Source organism: Dermacentor albipictus, unplaced genomic scaffold, assembly GCF_038994185.2.
Source record: "Dermacentor albipictus isolate Rhodes 1998 colony unplaced genomic scaffold, USDA_Dalb.pri_finalv2 scaffold_13, whole genome shotgun sequence".
Lineage (NCBI taxonomy): Eukaryota > Metazoa > Arthropoda > Arachnida > Ixodida > Ixodidae > Dermacentor > Dermacentor albipictus.
In genome coordinates this window covers 6,072,400-6,088,726 of record NW_027225567.1, presented here as the reverse complement: position 1 = coordinate 6,088,726, position 16,327 = coordinate 6,072,400, and the positions used below count along the sequence as shown (strand labels likewise).

Sequence of the window (16,327 nt, the reverse complement as noted above, 5' to 3'; positions counted from 1 at the left end):
CTTTGTAGTTGACATGTAAGACACTTGGTGTGCCCTTCTCTATCTGTATCTTGCAATATCTGCATCTCACAGCAGAGCTTTTTTTTCTGTCATATGATAGTGCAACTACAAAGTGTTGCTGCACTGTTGTAAATGATGCTCAAAGTTGACACTTTATTTTGCGTAGCTTGCTGCTTTTTTCTTTATTTACTGTGGCACAACATCCAGACAGTGTTGCCAGCAAGGTGCTTAGTGTGCCTCTTTACATCTACATCTTGCCACAAAGCTTTTGTTTAACACAGATGGGGTTTTGCAACTGAATCATATCCCCGTGTTTACATACCTGTCATCGGAAGTACATTTTCTGCTGGATCTTACCACTTTGGTCACATATCGCAGTGCAACTGCTTATTGTATTTTGCACTTGCCAGGCTACTTGCTTAGTGTATACACTTCTTGTTTATCTGTGTATAGTATATTGAAGTAGAGTTCTTCATATTTTCTTACCCTTTATTACAGCTAAATATGCTGTGCTGTCTGTAGTGTCTCATGTGGTGTTATTGATATGGCAGAACATTGCAGTAGTCATTCCTGTGCACAGATTGCACTTCTTATTCTTTAAGTACACATATTTTCTTGTTTCTTCCTGCAGTGTGCCTTTTTTTACTGTTGGTGAAAATGTGCCTTTACATTTTGGTTTTTTGCAGTATATTATAATACTGAATTTTAATACATGAAAATAGTACAGTCTTTCTTTACAGTGTGCCTCGTACCTTGCAAAAATTAGTGCTTATGATTGAGGTGATTCTCCTGTTCACAATACTTGTAAACAAAAAAGTTACTGACAATGGTCATGTGCTTTAGGCATGCACATTCCCAGTGCTATAGTATGTGCAGGGGATCTTTACATAAACATTTCTATGCTTATTGAGAAAGTGTCTCTTCTAGTCATGTATATATGCCATGTTAAGTGACAAGTCATTTTTATATATATTGTCCAATCGAAATTTGATTGGAACTCAAGATATTTCTGCTATTCTGACACTGAGCGAAATGTGTTTCGATCAATGCTGTGATATTCTTGTGCGTTAATAAAGCTACCTTTAAAAGTTGTTTGTGTGTTTCAGATAAGTTCAAATAAGAGGTATGAAAACCACATCTATAGGTCAATAGAAAACTGTGGAACATCATGTTTCGCATTTAGTACTGTCCTGCAGTAGATTCTGATTGCCACGGCTTTTACATCAATTTCATGCACATGCTTCGAGGACACTCCTGATCTTGTAGGCTTTTCTATATGTAATTCGTTACCATTTGAAAGTTTGGGATTTTTTTGAACCTATGTCCCATGTAGCTGCGGCCATTCTGCTGTGTACTAGTAAGCAACGGTGTGTGATTCTTGTACTCAAGTGATGTCTGTTCTTTCGCACATGAAAGAATATACTTATTATAAAGGAAATAGCCTATCGCTGAGTATGGTGGCCTTGTAGAGTGTGGCTAGCTTTAGCATAGCCTCTATTGTTCCTATTGATAAAACAAGTGCCTGAAATATTTACTAAGTTTGTTTCCAGTTCAGAAGGAACAGCTGCCACAGCTGAAAAATTCTCAATTCAATCTCGTAGATATACTCTTCTATTGTTTTGTTCTGCATTTTTCATTTCCAGCATTCATTGTGGTCACTGCTTGCGCTTATTCCTTCTAGTTATGCGATTGTGTAATGAGTTAAAATCAATAGTTGTGTAGTAGTCTCATCAAGCGAAACTTCCCTTGCACATCATCAAGAGACATATGCAGTTACCATCATGGGGGGAGGCTATTGTCAGCAATGCCGACCTGATTCATTTTGAGGAATCACTTGACTATGTTGCTATGAGTCGTCTGGCTCATTTTGAGGAGTCGCTTGACAATGTTATCAAGAGTCAGCTGACACATTTTGAATAGTCGCTTGGCATCCCAGTTACTGTCACTTGACCCACTTAAAGTAGTTACATTACTCCTTCCTCAAGAGTCTCCTGACTTCCATTCGGAAGTCGCTTGACACTCTCAGCAAGTCATACGACTACCTCAGCAGTAGTTACGTGACTCTTTAGCTAAGAGTTCTTGTGACCTTTATGAGAGCGTCCAGATGACTATTGCAAAGTAGTCGGCATGACTATTGTGTAAAGAGTTATTTAATCACCTTTTATACAGCAAAGAGAGTCTTGGGACTCTTTGCCAAAAGGTAGTTCGGGTGTCTCTGTCAAAGTGTGTCGTATACGTGGCGAGTCCAGACTCTTCGAAAGGAGTATCCCATACTCTTGTTTTTCTTAGTGTGTAGGTGGCGCGCGCGGCAGATGTCGCTACCTTGGAAATGATAGAGGGACCTTAACCGTTACATGGTGGCAGCGCCGCACTGCGGTTAAAAAGTGAATGTAGCCTCCGAGATCTACATTTTCGTTTAGGGCGTGCATTTTGGAAAAGCACTGCCTTCGAGATTTAAAAAAAACGTCGTAGCTGGAAGGAAAGCTGGTATTTAAACACAAATTATTGAGTTTAAAGTGCATTGGTGCGCTGACTTGTTTATTTAAAGTATATACAGAAATTTTAGACGAACAATGCGCGAACTTTTGCCGTCGGACACGAGCCAATCAGCGCGCATCATGTGCAGCTCCGGCTACTTGGGATGGCGGACGGTTTGCGGGCAGCCGCGAGAGCCGTGAGACCCACCGATCAGACATTCGGAATCACCGCACATATACACGCTTCTTATGGCGCCCATTGCCGTGTTTTTGAGAGTGTCAGGCCTTATCTTGAATAGGTGGAACCATATTTACTCGTAGCGTAAGGAATAAAGGCGACAAAATGTGGCGATGGCTGGATTGCAGCGGCAGCGTAACTTCGGTCAAAGTGAATTAAACAGGCGTACGCTCGCGTAATCAAACAAATACGGCCATACTCCGCACACAACTTTCATACTCAGCCAACTCACAATTACAAATTATTCAGTTGAACGCCCAAGCAAGCATTCACGGGATCCGCGTTGCCCTGCTTCTACGCCTGATAATATCGACACAGCAATGACTCGTACTTGTGGTCAGCGCGAAAGCGACACGGACAAAAGGAAGAAACACAACAACACGGCGCTGTTTCTTCGGAGTGTTTGGTCCTTGTTTCAGCGTTGCTTTCGCGCTGTTGCTAAAGGTACGATGAATCGTAACCAACTCGCCCACTTTGCTATCTCGCTGCAGCAATCCCACGCAGTTTTGAAAAGAAAGGCACTTTTAGCACCAACCGCCGGTTCTGCATTGGTTAGTGAGCAAACTTTTGTGTACAATCTGTGTGAGTAGTAGAGAAAAGGTATCATGACAAGGCCGAGGGCTGACAAAAAATAGCGCAGAAAAAGCAACATGTCAAAAAGTGCTTCGAAGACCACGGTTTTGTAGTGGAGCAGGGGCAGCGTGTCCCAATGTTCGAGTTTTTTTTTCAGTTTAGAGTATCAGAAACGTTATAGATATTCAATTTCACTACATTCTTTCGAACTAGGCGTTCTGAAAGTTAGCGGCAGCTCCAGTTCAGCTTTGGAAGTGGCAGCGCTTGCACTTCCCGCTGACGGCTGCAAAGAAATCTTCCGAGCGTAATATAGAGACAATCGTAATGTACGTACTAAATATTTATGTGTAATGAGGCTATCATGAAACCAATATGACACCGCGAACAGCTACTTAAATGGTTGTATAATTATATACACTCACAGCAAAGCGGCGAATTGGCCGCGGAGGCGTCCGCCTTTTTTTCGGTTCCTGTAGCGCAAGCCATCGAACACTGCGCGTCGTGCCACCGCGTCTTCAGCCGCCGCGCAATTGACCACTTGCAGAAGTACGACTGCGCATGCGCAAAAACCGGCCGCGGCTCCGTGGTTGGAAAGCAAACTGCGCTGCTCGGGCGTGACATGCCGGCCAACTGAGTCGCTTTCGGCTGCACGAGCTATTATTATGAAAATGGAAATAGTAATTTCTTCGGATTTCCGCCCGCGAAGGTTAATGTGGAGAACTTTGCGGACGGCAGCGGTGAAGCGGTCGAACCCGGACGGCACGCCGTGGCAGCTAACAGTGCATTCTAGGATCTGTGGCTTATGCAGGCAACTTCTATTCCCTTGTCATCTCCTGCCAGTTCTGCAACGCTGAACAGAAGGCCAGCGACGTGCTGGCAGGGCCCGTTGAGGCTTTTAAATATAAAGAATGCAGTTTTCCTTCGCGCTCGTCACTGAGTGACCCTGAGTAGATGCGAGTACGATTAAGCGATTTGTGAAGAACAGCGCAAACAGATGCGGCCAGTCTATGTACGTCATGTCGGTTGTGAGTCTGCGCTCGTCTTCTTTTTTTTCCGTACATGTCAGTTGTGTTGCGCTCTCTTCCAACATGACTTCGAACCAATTCGTCAAACTATCTGCCTTGATGAGTATTCGCGAGTGAGCGGGAGCGTACTGGCCTGCGGACGCACGCGCTGCCCAAATTTAAGCTAATATAACATATAATAAAATAGGTTGGCGTAAGCTTTGAGGCCATAGCGCTCGCAAAAACAAACTGAATAATCATGCGAAATTTGGGATACGGCTTCGTAAACCACAAGCATGCAACACAGCAGTTTGGCGAAACAGCACGAGATGAATATCAAAATTGCAAGCTAGAACGTGTACATCTGTTGTTCCATGCAACAACTAAGAGTTCGGGGAATGCGACAGGCATAAAGCACTCATCCGGCCACACATTCACAGTGCTCTCCGGCAATGTCACCAATGGCTTTTGTGAACCATGCTGTAACCACGTAGATGCCCGACTTCATGGATGGTGTGTACGTAGCTCCTATGAGGCCAAGTGGAAGGTCCACGGTGTTTACGTTTAGTTTTATGTGCTTAACTTAACCCTCTTTTTTTAAAGCCCATCGGCGGTGTGCTTGACAAACGGACGAAGTGTTGGCATGAAGATAACCCCACACATTGTCGCTCATTATCCAGCGCTCTGAGAAGTCAGCTGTCCGTCCCATTTGCAAAAACGGCAAGAGAATGAAGTCCTCTTCAATCATATTTAAGGCAGGTCATATATGGCAACTACCAAAGAACGTCGACGCTTTCACAAAACGTGAAAGAAGCTCTGCAAACACAACGTCGCCACTCGATGCCGCCGTACCAAAGCAAGGCTGGAGCCGGGATGTTTTCCAACCAAGCGGCGAGGCGCAAGCTTCCCGTTTTTCGCGCTAGGTGGCGCTCCGACTTCTGCAAGTGGTCAATTGTTATTTGTCGTGAGAGATTATTCGCTGCATGAGGCTTTGATATATGTACGTATGTACTGTTGATGGCGCGTGGTGATCAATACGGCGAAGATAGACAGGGAGGGGAGGCAGGCGCACCCCCCCCCCCATTTTTTTTACTTTGATACGCCAGTAGTCAAAGTTAATACATCTTTCAGGTAGACGATCTAGCTGTAGCATGTGTAAAAGATAATCACTGGGCGCACTCTATGTTGCCTGGATGGGCACTCGGGGGAGTACAAAGCCAGGTAACATAGTGCTCATATATATATATATATCAATTAAGTAGATTATTTCCCAAACTGGAGGCGAAGCGGAGCATCTGAAAGACGCCTGCTATGAGAACCATCTTAAACATTCAATCAACTATGTTTGATAGCCTAGCTGGCACAAAACTTTCATGAAATTCTTGCATATGTTAAATACTGCAGATTTCTGCATCTGACTTGCTACTGGAGAATAGCAGGTTGAAAAAGTAAGAAATACTTTATATATTAAGAGGAAGCATTAGCTAGGGCACAACTCCGACGCTGCCTATTCAAATACATGTAAAAACGCAAAAACGTTTTTCTGAGATAACCCCTGGACCAATTTCAATGAAATTTGTTGCAAGTGAGAAAGAAAGGTAAATTCTAGTGACTGTTGGAAGCGTAATTTTGATTTAGGGCTTGAATTTTGTTCAAAAGATTTTCAAAAATTCAGAAGTTTGAAAAAAATAGAAGTACAAAGTTTACAAATTCATAGCTCTGCATCAAAAACAGATATCGCGGTTCTGTAAACGGCATCCGTTAGATCATTCAAAGCGGACAAATTTTATATGTCATTTTGCATCTTACGTGAATTTGTTACGTTGTTTATGAGGGTTGTGCAAAAGTTGTAATTATATATTAATAAATGTTTTGAGATTCATGTGTAAGATGTCAAATTTGTCCGCTTTAGATGTGCTATCAGACACAATTCACAGAATTGCGATATCGTTTTTTCTTGCTGAGTTACGGAGTTGTAAACTTGATAGTTTCGTTTTCTGAAAATTTTCGATCTTTGCCAATTTTTAATACAAAATTGACAACCTAAATCGAAAATTCGAAACCAACAGTCACTAGATTTTAAGTTTTTCTTTTAAATGCGTCAAACCCCGTCAGATTTGGTACAATGGTTGCCGAGAAAAACGAATTCTCCTTTTACATGTATTTAGATAGGATCACCCGAGCTAAAGCTTCCTCTTAAGAGAATGCATAGCATAAATCATTATGTTGCACCATCCTATTTCATGGCATGCTCAATTTCCCGCACATTATAGCCACAATTAGTGCCGGTCGGCACGTCTAGTGTGAGGGGTGCAAGCAGTGCGTTTTCCCTTAATCTGCCAGTGACTAACATACAGTACAGATAGATCTAACTGTACTATTTGCAAAAGATGCTCACTGTGCAGATTCTGTTACCTACATGTGCACTCAAGTGCACACGTAGGTAACATATATAGAGTGCATGCACCATATATAGATTAATGCTCTATGTTACCTACGTGCGCACTGAAGTGCACACTGTTGTGCCATTACCACAAGCCCGGATTCCGAATCTGCAAGATGCAGAATCTATCCTGCGAGCGCCCTAATTCTCCCTTCACAAGTCAAGATGCTGAGCCGTCAGGCAGCGGGTCCTGCGGGAGAAGCGGAGAAGCCCCGGCGAGCCGCAAGTTTGGACGTGTCGGCGTGTGCCAGACAGCCCGGCGCCGCACCTCCCTTTGCCTGGAGGTCACCGCGCGCGCGAACTTTGAACCGGGTGGCCAGCGCGGTCGCTGGTTGGACCCCTCGGACGACCGTCGTGTGCTGATTTTGTATTGGGCCGTTTGAGTGACAATGGTCCTCGGGGATTATAAAAGCAGCGACACGCCGCTCGAAAACAGGATCCGCCAACCCACCGGGAGAGAGTGTCGCTCCCGACTGGGGTGAGATGTGTCACGCGTTTTCGCCGGACGTCGTCGTGCGAGAACAGTCGCGTTTGTTGTGAGCACTCGGCCCCAGTGCCGACCCGTTCATGTCCTGTATGATAACCTGTATATAATGTATAAAGTCCCTTTTGTTATTCTCATCGACGCCAGGCTCGGAGTCTTCGCTACCAACGCTCTGTCACGAAACGGGTGACGAGCGCTACGGGACCACAAAGCCGTAATCGTGGTGCAGCGGTACAAGTTCGTAACACTGGTGGCACCGGTTGGATGTCCGTAACACTGGATGGCAGCTACGGGATTGACCGGCATCAGCTACCTCGGCGCGGTGAGTGCCTGAAGTTTACCTCAAACACCAGACTTTCTCTGACACAGGTTATGGTAGCTTAGGGAAGGATTTGGTGTTGCATTGTGATAACCTTGTGTGTTTCAAGCCTAGTAAGAGTGTTTTGAAAACCAGGGGATGCTAAGGGGGTAAACAGGGCAGTGTGTGAAATACTTGCATATGTCTTACTAGTAGTGTTATAGTAGCGTACGGCAGGTATATTCAAAAAGGGTAAACAGCAGGAGGACAGTGTGAACGATGGAGAAGTACAAGGTGAAGGAACTTCTCGAAATTTGTGAGGAGTTGGGCATTGAGTTGGGCTCGACCAAAAGAAAGAATGCGATCCTTGAGGTCATGAGGACCGGGGACGTAACGGCTGAGGAAGCCGCTGAGGCCTGGGCGGGTATCAATGAACGTCGGGAAAGGGAGGAGAAGGAACGTTGCGAGCAGGAAAGGAGAGAAAATGAACGTCGGGAAAGGGAGGAAAGGAGAGAACAGGAACGTCGCGAAGAGGAAAGGAGAGAACAGCAACGTCGCGAGGAGGAAAGGAGAGAGATTCGTGAGCACGAGCTTAAAATGAAAGAGTTGGAGATCCGAAATAACTCGCCGGCGCCTAGTCTCACTTCTAACGTTCCAAGAATACGCGATCAACTTCCACCCTTTGTCGTCGGAGAGGATATGGCCAAATACCTCGTGAAATTTGAGCACGTCTGCGAACGGAATAGCATTGAGCGATCCCTTTGGGCACAGAATCTGTTAGCGTTGCTTCCTGGGGAGGCATCAGACGTAATAACTTGCTTATCGAAAGAGGCGTTTGAGAGCTACAGTGATGTGAAGGAAGCGCTACTGCGGAAGTACAAATTGTCGCCCGAAGCTTTCCGGCAGAGGTTCCGGTATGCAAAAAAGGGTAAGGAGTCGAATGTTGACTTCGCGTTTCGTCTAAAAGCCGACTTGGTGGAATGGCTGAAGGGCGAAGAGGTTTTCGACGACCGCGACAAAATTGTCGAATGCATCGCGTTGGAGCAGTTCTACCGTTGCATTGATGAGGATGTCCGGCTCTGGCTGCAAGATAGGCTAAAGGAGGTTAAGCTAAACAAGGCAGCAGAGTTAGCGGAAGAGTATTACACCCGCCGCAGCTTGCACAGCAAGGCAGTGCGCATAGAAAAAGCAGATAGAAGAGATGGGTTTTACGGGAAGCCCGACGAACGGAAGGAAATCACGCGTCGCGAGTTTCGGGACGACGAGTCCCTTCCCAAAGAAACTGTAAGGGATGGACAGAATGCATCTCAGAATAATGACGATGGGCCGAAACAGCGAAACGAAATGACGCGTTCTTTTGAAAAACGGAAACCGTTAACCTGCTACAATTGCAAAAAGCAAGGGCACATCGCTGCAAGCTGCCCAGAGAGAATTGCTTTTGCAACGATACAGGAAACTCACAAAAACATACGTCTATTGGAGCCCTATGTGCAGGAAATTAAGGTAAACGGCAAGAAGTGCCGAGCACTGCGGGACTCTGCAGCAACTATGGACGTTGTTCACCCGTCTTTCGTCTCCTCTAGTGATTTTACGGGAGAGTGCGTTAGGATACGGCAAGTGGCCGAGAAGGAGAGTGTCTGTTTACCGATCGCAACGGTTATCATTGAAGGAGAATTTGGGAAACTTAACACCGAAGCCGCTGTGTCAGCCGCCCTCCCGGAGCAATTTTCCTACCTCTTCTCAAATAGCTCGGAGCAGCTGCTGAGGGATCAGGGCAAATCATTCTTTGCCGACGTGGCGTACATGGCCCCCACGCGATCCAAAGCGCGCCCGCTGTCGAGGGAACTTGACTTAGCGTCGGTGAGCGAAAGGCGGTGCGGCACACGGACCGATCACGGTAACTTGAGTGGCGAGCAGTCACGGGAGAGGCAGAGCTCGGAGGCTGGCCTAGACGAGCGGGTCCTGGAGGTGAGTGGGAGTAACGCGTGCAGTGCTAGCCGCGATAGAGACGCGACGCCGCAATTAGGCGACGCGGGCTCCACACTCGCTCCGGTTTCCGCCAGCTGGCAGGAGCAGGCTGCAGTTGAAAGGGAAACTCGGATTCGCGAACAACAGGAAGATTGTTCACTAGCCGATCTGAGGAAGAGCGTCAAACGGGGAGTGAAAAAAAAGGAGGTTTCATTTGGCAAGGAATCTGGCTTATTGTACCGCCGCTACACGGATAAGCAGGGTCGCAAATATAAGCAGCTTCGGATTCCGCGAAAATATCGCCGGGAAAAATGAATGACCTCATTTGCTTCCTCAGTAGTATGTTTTCGGTCCAAGTGATTTCAAGGGGACCATTCTATTTGTAATTATTATTGCTGATTAATAATTGTTTCTATTTTGTTGAGTTGTTGATTTGAAAACTGATTGTTTGAGCCTTGTGTGCTAGATCGTACACCTGCCTCTTGTTGCAGCGGGAGCAAAAAGAGGGATAGCAATTTAGTTAGGTTGATTTGAATTATGGCCTTGTCTGGTGTTTGACGGGAGACAGAGGGCACTTGTTCGTGTTGGGTGTTGCCTTTTGCCGGTCGGTTTTGCAAGCTGTAGAACGACCAAGCGGGACCAGTGGCGAGAAGCAAGGTCTTAGGAACGACCCGAGCGGAGCTGGTCAAGGTGCCTTGGCGACGACGTGGTGAGCAGAGCTCCTGTCCTGGCGAGTCGGACCTGGGCACGTGAAGTTACCTGGCGTCCCGACACTGGACGTGAACTGGGACGAGCCTGACGAACGTGCGCGCCTGGCATCCGAGCCACGTGGAGGCAGCTCGTCTTCCCGGCGCCTTATCTGAGGGCGGGGATGCTGTTGTGCCATTACCACAAGCCCGGATTCCGAATCTGCAAGATGCAGAATCTATCCTGCGAGCGCCCTAATTCTCCCTTCACAAGTCAAGATGCTGAGCCGTCAGGCAGCGGGTCCTGCGGGAGAAGCGGAGAAGCCCCGGCGAGCCGCAAGTTTGGACGTGTCGGCGTGTGCCAGACAGCCCGGCGCCGCACCTCCCTTTGCCTGGAGGTCACCGCGCGCGCGAACTTTGAACCGGGTGGCCAGCGCGGTCGCTGGTTGGACCCCTCGGACGACCGTCGTGTGCTGACTTTGTATTGGGCCGTTTGAGTGACAATGGTCCTCGGGGATTATAAAAGCAGCGACACGCCGCTCGAAAACAGGATCCGCCAACCCACCGGGAGAGAGTGTCGCTCCCGACTGGGGTGAGATGTGTCACGCGTTTTCGCCGGACGTCGTCGTGCGAGAACAGTCGCGTTTGTTGTGAGCACTCGGCCCCAGTGCCGACCCGTTCATGTCCTGTATGATAACCTGTATATAATGTATAAAGTCCCTTTTGTTATTCTCATCGACGCCAGGCTCGGAGTCTTCGCTACCAACGCTCTGTCACGAAACGGGTGACGAGCGCTACGGGACCACAAAGCCGTAATCGTGGTGCAGCGGTACAAGTTCGTAACACTGGTGGCACCGGTTGGATGTCCGTAACACTGGTGGCACCGGTTGGAAGTTCGTAACAACACCTAGGTAACATCCCGCCGTAAACACAAAGGGCACATCCTACAATAATTATAATAAGAGTTGTTGAAATGAAATGATACGTGAAGATTTAGTACTTACAATGACTGCAGAGTGTATGAATGGCTGTCACACTGTACAGATATATCTGCCTGTATTATATGTACAGACGGTTGTTATGTGCACTTTATGTCACCTATATCTGCACTCAAGTGTACACTAAGGGAACACATAGTGCACACCTAGTTAACATCCTGCCGTAAACATAAAGGACACATCCTATAGGTCTAATAAAGGTCACTTCCTCGAGGTATACGTTAGGGTGAGTAAACACGTGGCACACACAAAGTTGGCGTCCCGGAGGTCACACAAAGGACAAGGAATCATAAAGGTCACATAGGGCACAAGAAGGAAACATAAAGGCAATGACCATTTTCATAGGGGTAGTTTAGCGACTTTATCAACTAGTGTATATCTATCTAGACGCACGAAATGCTCGCAGGCGTTCATTTAAGTTGTAAGTAAAACAAGCGCCTCGCCCCAACGCACTAAACAAGGTCATCCCGAACACACGCTGCCGCGTACTTTATTTCAGTTATTCGCGAGACATCAAACCAACACTTATCGCAAGCTCGAAAACATAGTCACACATGTATGTGCGGCTAACTACTCATACTTACTACATTAATATTGCACTACTTACTACAACTACAACAAGGGATCTTGTCGCTAGATTTAGCGACTTGTCTGTTTAGCGACAAGTAGGAAAGTTTCTTCAAGAATAGATTTTTATGTCATACCTTGCTATTAAAGAACGACTAGTAAGCAGCCCAAATTGGCTGTGCGGCGCGTGGGCTCAGTGACCCTGATGACGCAACGGTCGTCTTCACATCAACGGTGTGGGCACTGTGGGCCTGACAAACGCCATGTTGTTCTCCGCAAATGTATTTCTTTTTTTACAAAACCGATTTGAATGGGCTGTAGCCCTGCAGGTTCTGCAGTTTTACTAAATACTTTCGACTGGTGAACGCCCGCAACCATAGCAGCAAATTATTTTACAAATCTAATTTCAATTAAGTGTATGAAGCGTAATCAGATTTTCTGTAAAAAGGCGTACATATCGGAGTGGCTGTTCTCATTCCCGTTGATCTGAACGCACCGCTTCCGCTGGTCAACGCTTTGAGATGAATCAATACAACACCAAGCTATCATGGGGATTGAGGGGCAGAAGCTCAGTATTTGACTTACATAAAGTTTATGCAGTTGTTATAGTCGTGTCAACAACATATCACCAAGCGTGTGTCGAATTTTCTTCTTTCATGAGCACCGAGTATGTACAAAACTTGCAGGGACTGTGTGCTAAATTTTGGTGCTAGAACATCACGTTACCTGTGCTTTATTTTTTAAATTGTCCTGTATTTGTAAACACACATGATGATGATGATCCTGAAGGTCTGTAAACGCAATATTACCGCTTGCTTCATTCATTACGTACATACATCAGCAATTTAAGAGCCCCATAGAGACTGATGGTAAATTTACTGTTTATTTCTCACCTACATGGATACCAAAGAAACGTGAAACGCTTCTGCAGATGATTTACATCATGTTAGATTATGTTATAACGCGGAGGAAGAGGAGAAATATACAGAAAGACAGGGAGGTTAAGATTATATTATACTGTTCCAAAATGCCTACGTGCTTTACTTAAAATTCTGTCGTGAGTATTAGAGACAATTTTAGCAACTTTGAAGCGAAGTTTAGGGGAAATTTAGCGACCTTTCTTCTTTTTTTCTGTTTAGATATGGCAACACTGCTCATTACATGCGGAACTAGAAAAGCAATACAGAAAGACCGGAAACACTGATTAACACCGAAGCCCTCGCGACAACACGTGTATACATCGTTAAAAAGAATTAAGCTTGTCAATTAATACTATTTATTTTTTGGTTGTAGTGCTACTGACGGACAGCTTGGTTCTCTTGAATATGATATGCTTCCCCAATGAACCAAGTGTCAGCGTCTTTACACAGTGCTTCTTCTCTCTTTGTATTTTTTCTTAATTCATACCCTAAAAAAAAAGAGGCCTACAAGTTTTACTCGAATTGCGTCACTACAAATAAGTTATGTGCCCAGGTAGACACCCATTTGGAAAATAACAAAATAAAATCTGTTCATACATTAAAGCAACTACATAAATAAGCTTTCAAGTTACAAACTTTACGACACATATTTATATATGAAAGTTCAAGGAAACCATCCTAAAAGCCCAGTTCCGCATTTCTGCGTTTTAACGTGGCTATGTAGACCGAATTAATTGGCATCAAGTTATTCGCCTAGTTTACCTGATTACGCAAGCGGCTAGCCGAAACGTGGCTCTACGTCCAACTCCTCTCTGACACAAAAGTACAGCGCAAAAAAATCAAAGTACTGCTCGCACTTCCCTCCTCCCACAATGTTCGCAACTTCCGATTGGGTGCACAGTCACTTCCGCATCAAGGGCGATCGGGACCACTTTATCGCGCGGTATAGCAAAAGCTTCATTTTACCCCGCCATATTAAGAGCCACAGAAGAACTGGACAGAGAGCTGCACTTAGCAGTGCCACGCACGTACGTAATCAGTTAAGCTCTGAACGAATAACTTGACGCCTGTTATTTTGTTCTATATGACCATCTTGAAACGCACAGTGATGCGGCGCTTGACTTTCGTGACGATTCCCCTGAACTTTTCTATATAACCATGCGCCGCATTGTTTGTAATTAAGAATTTTACAATGTATTTAGCTTAAGTAGTCAATGAATTTGTTTGTTATTTAGTGCAAATTATGTCCGTTTAGGCAGATAGTTCATCTCTAGTCACGTAATTCTAATGAGCTTTGCAAGCTTTTTTTTTTTTTGAGCGTTCGAAGTAAAAAAAAAATTCTGAGTCGTGCTAGTCTTGCCGTATCCCGGTATGCACCAATGTGCTTCTTTTTGCGCCTTGTCGGGACACTAACTCACCCAATATCAGCAATCTAATTATTTTTTCCCCCAATCCGCGATTTATGTGCACTGTTGCCGACAATACCTGAGCATACGACCGCATTTTCATCGAAGATCATCCTAAATGTCCATGCACTGGCCTTGTTTGGGTTTCCTGACCTATTTACTTTGGATTTACAAGGTTCGTCCTCGTATAATCGAAGCCCATGCACGTCATATGCGAGGCGCAATTCATCACGTGTGCAGTTCTTTCTAAAGACATGACGCTAAACACACACACACACACACACACACACACACACACACACACACACACACACACACACACACACACACACACACACACACACACGCACACACACACACACACGCACGCACACGCACACGCACGCACACACACACACACGCACACACGTACATACACGCATGAAATGGCACGTTAGGCGAGGATTACTTCTCTTAACGTGCCTATTTGAATATTGGACGTCTTCCTCGAATTCAATTTCTTTGCCATATATCATACGTTGCCCATTGCGGTCATAATGGGGACACGGCGGCTATGCGAGCCAGCAGTAAAAAAATGAGAGTATAAATAAATAAATAAAAAGTCTAGGCTTTTCTGGCCTTAGACGTCTAAAATGCCAGCGACGTAGTCAACTTCTTCCTTCTACTTGTGTGAACCGCTCAATGATAAAACTTACGAAACAGAAGAAAGCTCGTAACCTAACCTCGTTCATGCCAACGCCTTTTTATTTTTGGCTTGCCATACTCACATGGACGCAATTATTTCTTCGCCTGTTTTTGGTTGACGCTGTCTTATCTGCCCTTATTTCCCTTAATCATCCAGGTGCACTGTTTTATTAATTACTTTATCTTTTAGTGATTGATACTTTTCTTCTTAGATATAGTTTCGACTGGTAGCATTCGACGCAGCATTCTCGATTATCCACGACAGCTAGGGCGTTAACACAACTCAGAAGCCCCACTGACTCCACCAAACAAAAATTCGATGAAGTCTGACCGGCCAAACCTCTCATGACGTGAGCTGACGACGGAAAAAGACGCGTCGCGCCATTATGGCGGAAGTAGCATTTACGCGGTTTTTAAGTTTTCAGACTGTAACACGGTATTAATGGTTGAAAGGGCGTGGTGATTTTAAATTGGCAGAAAATCTTAGAAAAGTGAGTATTGCAACGGATCAGACAGGAAAAGACAAAGCCACCAACTTACGAATGTAGGAACAGGTGCATACAACGTGACCAGCAGTGGTCGAACAAAGGAATCAACTGTCTGGCGAGCGAACTGGACTCCCTCAGGGCTGCAGCTGTTTCTGGGCAGCGATTTAGTAGCGATGCCGCTTTGCATGTTATTCTTCTTCGCACTTCGTCGGGGATCAGAGAGACTCTCCGCCCGCGTTAACAATGAGGTAAGTCGGCCAGGGGAACGGTGGATGATAAAAGTGGTATACAATCGAGCGGAAGGCATCGCTACGAAATCGTGCCAACTGGAGTTGTTGCTCGGGTAGGTGGTCTTGCCTTCATCAGGGCAACAACTGTTTCCATACGAGTAGCTTGTCGTTCTCACGGCCGCAACTGGACTTGTCTTCGTCAGAGCAACACCAGCTGTTGTCCATGCAAGTGGTATTATCCTCGACAGAACAATAATGTCAAGTGTTCCTTTGCTTTGCCTCGTCCACCCTACTGTAATGCCCACCAGGGCAATATGTAGGTACTTGAATAAATAAATAAAAACTGTTTTGACAAGCGGACTTATCTTCGTGATGGCAACCACTGTACTTGCCTTCGTCAAGGCAACGATAAATGTTACCCTGACGAGGACGAATGCCCTTACCGAAACGTTGGCAAAGGATTGTCTTGTTCGATCACTGTTAATCACGAGCTTCTGGTCACCATCTTCCTGAGAACCCCGTGTCTTGCTTGGTGCGTAGACGTGTACTTCTTGTGCCATGTTCTGTCGATTCAAGTAGCCACACTCGCCTTTTCAAGATTACCAGCTAGCCTAGGAATGTGTTCTTACGGCGCAGAGAGTCACGTAAAATAAAACTGGGCCAAGTAACACTCCACTATGAAACTTCGATGCTAACGTTACAGACCTTCCCCTCCCACCGGGATTACAAATCGACACGAGTAACTTAAGCTCTCATTAAATGCCCAGTCACATGTGTTTTAAGGAGAGCTCGTTATATTTTATTAGTGGCGGTGCTGTTGGTGCAATGCCCCCCCCCCCCCCACCCCTCTCCATGATATGGCG

General features: G+C 45.7%; 1 long non-coding RNA gene across 1 annotated transcript in view; it reads right to left on the bottom strand.

Annotated features, from left to right (window-relative positions):
• The window catches only part of LOC135920375 (uncharacterized), a 50,744-nt gene extending 34,916 nt beyond the window's left edge, over positions 1–15,828 (bottom strand). The window contains exon 1 of the long non-coding RNA XR_010570242.2: positions 15,287–15,828. This is a non-coding gene — a long non-coding RNA (uncharacterized lncRNA). The remainder of the gene's footprint in view (positions 1–15,286) is intronic.
• Between the last annotated feature and the right edge of the window lie 499 nt (positions 15,829–16,327).